At 38.1% G+C, this 8999-nt stretch overlaps 1 pseudogene; it reads left to right on the top strand.

Annotated features, from left to right (window-relative positions):
- Positions 1-1707: 1707 nt before the first annotated feature.
- On the top strand, positions 1708-8111 carry LOC112303530 (small ribosomal subunit protein eS1-like; annotated as a pseudogene).
- Positions 8112-8999: the final 888 nt, after the last annotated feature.

The raw sequence follows: 8999 nt of genomic DNA, 5'->3' as shown, positions 1-8999 counted from the left end.
TATTCAGAAGCTAACAGAGGGAAGCACAAACCATTCTATTTCAGGGAAAGCATTCTTCCCTGAAGAATGGAAAGCAGATTTGTGGCCATCTATATTTCACCAAACAGAAACAGCTGCTGAAGAGGGACAGTAGCTTTCTCTTTTTGTGAATCATTAAGAGCCACAGACATTTCAGAAAGAATGTTGAGTTATGGATTAGAACCATGATTGGTGTCAATCTAACTTTGAACCTTCTGTGCCTCCTCCTTAATAATTAGCACCTCTTCATACACACTTATTAGACTTCCAACAGTGGCAAACAAGCAGGAGGATGAGTCTGCACATGTGCTTTTTTCTATTTTTGGATAAGCAATGAATACAAAAGTAAAAATTAATATATGACCTGAGTCATCATGTGCCTTTGTTCAGATTGAGTGTTATAGCACAGAGGCAGGCTGAAATCAGCACAGTTTTAAAGCACACAGGAGTTTTGTGTTGTCACTTGTTCAGCAATCAGTTTATGGGCAGACCTTTCATAATAACTGGCTCACTAAGTACATTTGTACCTCTCACAGAACACCATGTTCTTCAACATGAGAGATAAAATATACTTACACACACACAAGAGCTAGGGACTTCCAGTATCTTTCTTCTTCAGGAACTTTTCAAAATTCTCGTAGTTTGTGTTATTTGAGAGTTGCCTTGAGAGAGGTGACACTATTGGTGGTGATTTGGTCAGTTATTAAGAAGAAAGGTATTTCACTCTCCTCTTGCAAAGCTTTCTTGATACGTAGAAAAATTGTATGCATTATTATATGTCACCTGGGTGCTCTTAGGGGATAGGAAATAAGAAATCACACTACAGATGAATCAAGAAAGTCCTCAAAGTCCTCAAAGATCACTCACTACCAATGAGAGGCCAACCTCCCCCAAACCGTATTGCATACAGTGACCTAACATTTCTGCAGACACAAATCTAAAGAAACTTTGTCAATGGTTTTGAAAAAAAAATTAGCAAAAAATAAAACCCAGCTAACATCAGTTGAGGGAGTGGAGGGATGCTCAGACTGCAGCCAGTAGTCTCCTGGGGGCCAGGGCCCCAGAGTAGGTGGAAGCTGTAGACACCAGGATATCTGCTGGAAGAGGAAACCCATGAACAAAAGAACCACCAACAGATAACAACAGAAAAAGGTGAAGGAGAGAGTGGAAGCCACACTAAATCAACCCAGGACCTATCTGGAAATACAACTGAATAGTGAGAACAAACAACTGAACAAGAGCAAGAGACAATCTTCACAACCTTGTGCACATGGAAGAAAGACCTTCAACACAACCTGTCCACACCTGCACAACAGAACACAAGAGGTGGTGGACAGAGTGACCTTCAGTTAACCAGCTGGTGGGAAAGACCCACCAAAGAAAGACCCCAAAACAATCAAAACAAAAAGACATACAGACAGCCAACATAAATGACAACCCAAGATCAGTGAGCTCGGGACATCAAGGAGACTGCACCACTGAATCCCACAGGACTTCCACCATAGAAGTTCATACCATAAACCCAGGGAGTCAGAACAGATCAATTTAAGAAGCAGAGGCTAACAAGAAGTCTCACAAACAATGGGAAGACAAAGAAACAACCCCCAAATGAAAGGAAAGGAGGAAGCCTCAGAAAGAATGCTAAATGAAATAGAGGCAAGTCAACTATCAGATATTGAGTTCAAAGCAATGATTATAAGGAAACTCAATGAGCTCACAGAGAATTACCAAAAACTACAGGGAAACTATAAGGATCTTACTGCAAACTTCATCAACATGAAAAAGGAAGTAGAAACTATCAACAAGGGCCAAGAGGAAATGAAAAATACAATTTCTGAACTGAAGAACACAGTAGAAGGAATCAAAAGCAGGCTCAATGAAGCAGAGGGTCCAATCAGCAAGCCGGAGGACAAGGTAGAAAAAAAACACCAGAATGAGCAAGAAAAGGAAAAGACGCTCAGAAAGATGAAGAGGAAATAAGGGAAATGCAGGACAACATGAAACATAATAATATCCGTATAATAGGGATGCCAGAAGGAGAAGAAGAAGAGCAAGGGATACAAAACCTGTTTGAAAAGGTAATGATGGAAAATTTCCCTAATTTGATGAGAGAAAAAGTCACACAAATCCAGGAAACACAGACAAACCCAATCAAGAGGAACCCACAGAAGCCCACTTCAAGACACATCATAATAAAAATGGAAAATTCCAAGATAAAGAGAGAATCTGAAAGGAAATAAGGGAAAAACAGGAAGTAATATTCAAGGGAGCCCTGATAAGACTAGCAGCTGACTATTCAATGGAAATGCTCCAAGCCAGAAGGGAATGGCAAGAAATATTTCAAGTAATGAGAACCAGAGTCTTGCAAGCAACATTACTTTATCTATCAAGGCTCTCAATTAAAATGGAAGGGCAAATAAGGAGCTTCCCAGACAAAAGAAGCCTCAAAGAATATACCTCCTCCAAACCAGCTCTACAAGAGATGCTAAAGGGACTGCTTTAAGAACAAGAAGAAAAACAGTGAGAGAGAGAAGAACACAGGTACAAAAAAATGTCAATGAATAAGTATCCATCAATAATAACATTAAACATAAATGGATTAAATGCCCCAATCAAAAGACACAGAATAACAGAATGAATGGATAAGAAAACATGACCCATACATATGCTGACTACAGGAGACCCACCTCAGGACAAAAGACCTACACAGACTGAAAGTGGAGGGCTGGAAAGAAATTTTCCAAGCACATGGACAGGAAAAAACCAAAAAACCCAGGGTAGCAATACTCATATCAGGCAAAATAGACTTCAAAAGAAGAGCCATAAAAAGAGACCCAGAAGGTCACTTCATAATACTGAAGGGGAGAATCCATCAAGAAGACATAAACATTGTAAATATATATGCACCCAACATGTGAGCACCCAAATACATAAAGGATATCTTGCAGGACTTCAAGATATTGACAGCAACACAATCATAGTAGGAGATTTTAACATCCTACTGTCAAAAATGGACAGATTTTCTAAACAAAATATCAACAAAGATATTGTGGCATTGAACAATTCCCTAGATGAAATGGACTTAACTGATACATATAGAGCCTTTCATCCCAAAGAAGGAAAATACACATTCTTTTAAATTGCACGTGGAATATTTTCAAAGATAGACCACATGATTGGACACAAAACAAACGTCAACAAATTCAAGAAAACTGAAATCATATCAAGCATTTTCTCTGACCACAAGGGACTGAAACTAGAAACCAACCTCAAGGAAAAAAACCCAAAACACTCAAAATCATGGAGATACAATAGCATGCTATTAAACAATAAATGGGTCAAGAATGAGATTAGGGAAGAAATCAAAAAGTTTCTGGAAACAAACAAAAATGAACTCACAACAACCCAAAACTTATAGGACACAGCGAACGCAGTCCTGAGAGGGAAGTTCATAGCAATACAGGCCTACCTAAAAAGATAGAAACATTTAAATAAACAACCTAACCCTATGCCTACAAGAACTGGAGGAACAACAACAAAGACAGCCCAGAGCAAGTAGAAGGAAGGAAATAACCAGAATCAGAGCAGAATTAAATTACATAGAGACTAAATGCACAATTCTAAGGATCAGTGAATCTAGGAACTGGTTCTTTGAAAAGATAAACAAAATCAACAAACCTTTAAGTAGGCTCATCAAGAAAAAAAGAGAGAGGATCCAAATAAACACAATTAGAAATGAAAGAGGAGAGATTACAACTGATACCACAGAAACACAAAGGATTGTAGGAAATTACTATGAAGAACTGTATGCCAAGAAATTTGAAAACCTAGGTGAAATGGACAAATTTCTAGAAAAATATAATCTTCCAAAACTGAATGAAGAAGAAGCAGAAAGCCTGAACAGAGCAATAACAGCTGATGAAATTGAAACAGTAATCAAAAAGCTGTGAACACACAAAAGCCCTGGACCAGATGGCTTCACAGGGGAAATTTACAAAGTATTTAAGGAAGAGCTAACCCCTATCCTCCTCAGATTGTTTCAAAAAATTCAAGAAAATGAAGGCCCCCAAACTCTTACAAGACGCCAATATCACCCTAGTCCCGAAACAAGATAAAGACATAACAAAGAAAGAAAACTTCAGGCCAATATCGCTGATGAACATAGATGCTATAATTCTCAACAAAATTTTGGCAAACTGCATCCAGCAATACATTAAAAAGATGATACACCATGACCAAGTGGGATTCATCCCAGGGATGCAAGGATAGTACAATACCTGTAAATCAATAAACATAATATATCACATAAACAAAACGAAGGACAAAAACCACATGATCATATCAATAGATGCAGAAAAAGTATTTGATAAAGTACCGCACCCATTTATGATAAAAACACTCAGCAAAGTGGGAATAGAGAGAGCATTCTTCAACACAATAAAGGCCATATATGAGAGACCTACAGCCAACATCATACTCAATGGACAAAACTTAGAGCTTTCCCACTTAGATCAGGAACAAGCCAAGGATGCCCTCTCTCACCACTCCTACTCAACATAGTATTGGAAGTCCTACCCACAGCAATCAGACAAGAAAGAAAAATAAAAGGCATCCAAATTGGAAAGGAGGAAATGAAACTGTCACTGTTTGCAGATGACATGATAGTGTACATGGAAAATCCTATAGACTCCACCAAAAAACTACTCGACCTAATAAATGAATTTGGCAAAACAGCTGGATACAAAGTCAATACTCAGAAATCAAATGTATGTACACCAACAATGAAACATCAGAAACAGAAATCAAATGGTAAAACATTCCCATTTGATATAGCAACAAGAAAAATAAAGTACTTAGGAATAAGCCTAATGAAGGAGGTAAAAATCCTGTACTCAAAAAAGTACAGAACAGTGAAGAAAGAAATTAAGGAAGACACAAACAAATGGAAGAATGAACCATGCTCATGGGCTGGAAGAATTAACGTCATCAAAATGGCCATACTACCCAAAGCGATTTATACATTCAATGCAATCCCTGTGAAATTACCCATGACATATTTCATAGATATAGAACAAACATTTCAGAAATTTATATGGAACCATAAACAATCCCGAATAGGTGCAGCAATTTTGAGAAAGAAGAACAAAGCAGGAGGGATCACAATACCTGATATCAAACTGTATTACAAGGCCACTGTAATATAAACAGCCTGGTACTGGCATAAAAACAGGCACATAGACCAATGGAACAGAACAGAGAGCCCAGAAATAAACTCAAGTCTCTATGGTCAATTAATATTTGACAAAGAGGGAAGAAGCATAAAAGGGAGCAAAAATAGCCTCTTCAAGGAATGGTGTTGGTAGAGCTGGACAGCTACATGCAACAAAATGAAACTCAATCACCAACTTACACCATACACAAAAATAAATTCAAGGTGGATAAAATACTTAAATATAAGTCATAACACCATAAAAGTCCTAGAGGAAAACATTGGCAGGAAAATATCAGTCACTCCATGCAGCAACATCTTCACGGATATGTCCCCTAAAACAAGGGACATAAAGGAAAGAATAAGCAAATGGGACCTCATCAAATTAAAAAGCTTCTGTATGGCTAAAGAAAACAACATTAAAGTGGAAAGAAAAACAACTGTATGGGAAAATATACTTGCCAATGTTACCTTGGACAAGGGTTTGATATCCAAAATATATAAAGAACTCATATGACTCCACTCCAGGAAGACAAAAATCCCGATTAAAAAATGAGCAAAAGACTTGAACAGACACTTCTCCAAGGAGGACATATGGAAGGACCAGAGACATATGAAAAGATGCTCAGCATTACTAGCCATCAAGAGAGATGCAAATTAAAACCACAATGAGGTATCATCTCACACCAGAGTGGCCAACATAAACAAATCCACAAACAAATGTTGGAGAGGATGCGGAGAAAAGGGAACCCTAGTGCACTGTTGGTGGGAATGCAGACTGGTGCAGGCACTGTGGAAAACAGTAGGGAATTTCCTCAGAAAACTAAAAATGGAACTGCCCTTTGACCCAGCAATTCCACTGCTGGGATTATACCCTAAGAACCCTAAAACACCAGTCCAAAAGAACCTGTGCACCCCAATGCTCATAGGAGCACAATTTATAATAGCCAAGTGCTGGAAGCAAGCTAAGTGCCGATCAGCAAGTGAGTGGATCAAAAAACTATGGTACACTCACACAATGGATTTCTGCACAGCAGAGAGAAAGAAGGAGTTTATACCCTTTGCAACAGCATGGATGGAACTGGAGAGCATTATGCTAAGTGAATTAAGTCAGGCCGAGAGGGACAAATAGCACATGATCTCACCTTTAACTGGAACATAATCAACAAAAGATAAAAGCAAACAAAATATAACCAGAGACATTGAAGTTAAGAACACTCTAACAATAGCCAGAGGGGAGCGGGAGGGGACAGTGGGGAGAACGATTTTCAGGAACTACTACTATAAAGGACACATGGACAAAACCAACGGGGAGGGTGGCAACAACGGAGGGAGGTGGGTTTGGTTTTGGTTGGGGAGGAAGGGTGAGGAGAAAATGCAGAGAACTGTAAGTGAACAACAATAAAGAGAGAACAACAATAAATCTAAGGAAAAGAGAAAAATAAATAAAACCCCACTACTTTATTAAAACTCCAGGTGAAGGTCTTCTCGAATTTATCTGTTCCTTAAAGATGAATACCTTATCATATCCCAGTGCCCACTTGCAAGAGTAGAACTTTGGAACCTCTGGTTGGAGTGTGGTTTGGGTGGCAGTATATTCGTGCTATAGTTCTGAGTTTGGATTCAGGGTATCTATATTCAAATCCCAGCCCACAATCGCTTAGCAGTTGCAGTGCCTTTATCATTGCTTTACCCTGGTTAGTTCCCATTAACCACTAATTAAAGCCACCTATATATTCTAAGATAATTGTTTACTCTACAAATAAAAAAAAAAAACCCAACCCCCAAGACAAGTCCCTTTATTTTCTACTCCTAAACCCTTCCCTTACAGAAATTCTAGACTTATTCCTTGATCTTAGTAAAGGTCATTAAACTTTCATTTTGACAAACATGAGACTGACCTTTTTTTAATGTAGTAAGATTAAATTAAGTAATTTATGTAAAGAACTTACCATAATTTTTGAGATATTCACCATTCAGTAAACGATAGCTTATTATCACCTTTAAAAATTAATAGTAGTCTTTTGGCTCTCTGAGCAGCACCGTGGCTATGGGCAAGAACAAGCACCTGACGAAAGGTGGCAAAAAGGGAGCAAAGAATAAACTGGTTGATCCATTTTCTAAGAAAGATTGGTATGATGTGAAAGCACCAGCTATGTTCAATATAAGAAATATTGGAAAAACACTAGTCACGAAAACTCAAGAACCAAAATTGCATTGGATGGTCAGAAGGGCCATGTATTTGAAATAGGCCTAGCTGACTTGCAGAATGATGAGGTTGCATTTAGAAAATTTAGAGGATGTTCAGGGAAAAAACTGCCTGACTAATTTCCATGGCATGGATCTTACCCGTGACAAAATGTGCTCCATGGTCAAAAAATGACAGACCACGATTGAAGCTCATGTTGATGTCAAGACTACCGATGGGTATTTCCTTCTTTTGTGTCTCTTCTGTGTTGGTTTTACTAAACAGTGCAACAATCGGATTCAGAAGACCTCTATGCTCAGCATCAGTAGGTCCGCCAAATCCAGAAGAAGATGATGGAAATCATGACCCGAGAGGTGCAGACAAATGACTGAAAGAAGCGGTCAATAAATTGATACCAGACAGCACTGGGAAAGACATAGAAAAGCCTTGCCAATCTACTTATCCACTTCATGATGTCTCTGTTAGAAAAGTTAAAATGCTGAAGAAGCCCAAGTTTGAACTGGGAAAACTCATGGGGCTTCATGGTGCAGGTAGCAGTGCTGGAAAAGCTACTGGTGATGAGACAGGCGCTAAAGTTGAACGAGCTGATGGATATGAGCCACCAGTCTAAGAATCTGTTTAAATTCAGACATTTAATGGTGACAAATAAAAAGGCCTATTTGTGATAAAAAAAAATTAATAGTACTAATATTTTTAACAAGAATAAATATACTCTTTATTGGTTGTACTTAGCTTGACTCAAAGGATTTCCCTTTTCCTGGTCCTATGTTACTTCTGAATTTTTTTTCTTCTTCTTTTTTTGGTTCCAATAGTATTTATACCACATCGGGGACATTCATACCTGAAACTGAGCAATTTAGAATTATCGCATTCACCTTTTGAAATGCCTTATATTAAAAATCACTATTTGCATAAGCACTTCAAATATGTATCTCTACTATGTGGAAATCTCTGTTCCAAGCAGTGTCATATTTAGACCAAGCGTGATTGTTTAATGGCATTAAGATAGAAGAGACAGGTGGGGTCAGGACTAGGGAACTAGATGTCACCCTTGGAGTAGGTTCTTGTGAGGCCAAGTCAAATGTAGTCCTAGAAAGAAGTCCAGTCTAAAAACAAAACATGATTATCAGGAGACCACAGGCGTGTAGTTCACTACCACAGTCAGCATCAGGGAATCCATCAGGAAGCAGTGAGGTAGGTGAGATAGGGACATCAATAAGCAAACTCAGATCAGCAGAGAATTGGCATAAAAGATACCTACTACATGACCATATAACAGACCATGTCTGTTTATATGATCATATCACTATCATAGAATATATTATCAAAATCTAATCCCTGATGTTGAGCATATAGAATAGAAGACACATGGATTCTGAAGCCAGATGAATCTGTCACTGATTTGCTAGATGACTTTAGACACATTATGTAATCTCTCTGAGATTTGATTTCCCTATATAAATAATTATTCATAATTGTACTGAGAATTAAAGCACCTAGATTGTGTATGGCAGTTAGTAGGACTTCTCCTATAATATTAATGTTTACTAAAATTGTGAACTG

This window comes from Desmodus rotundus, chromosome X, assembly GCF_022682495.2.
Source record: "Desmodus rotundus isolate HL8 chromosome X, HLdesRot8A.1, whole genome shotgun sequence".
In the NCBI taxonomy this organism is placed as follows: Eukaryota; Metazoa; Chordata; class Mammalia; order Chiroptera; family Phyllostomidae; genus Desmodus; species Desmodus rotundus.
Note: the sequence above shows the minus strand (reverse complement) of the source record. Positions and strands in the feature narration are given on the sequence as shown.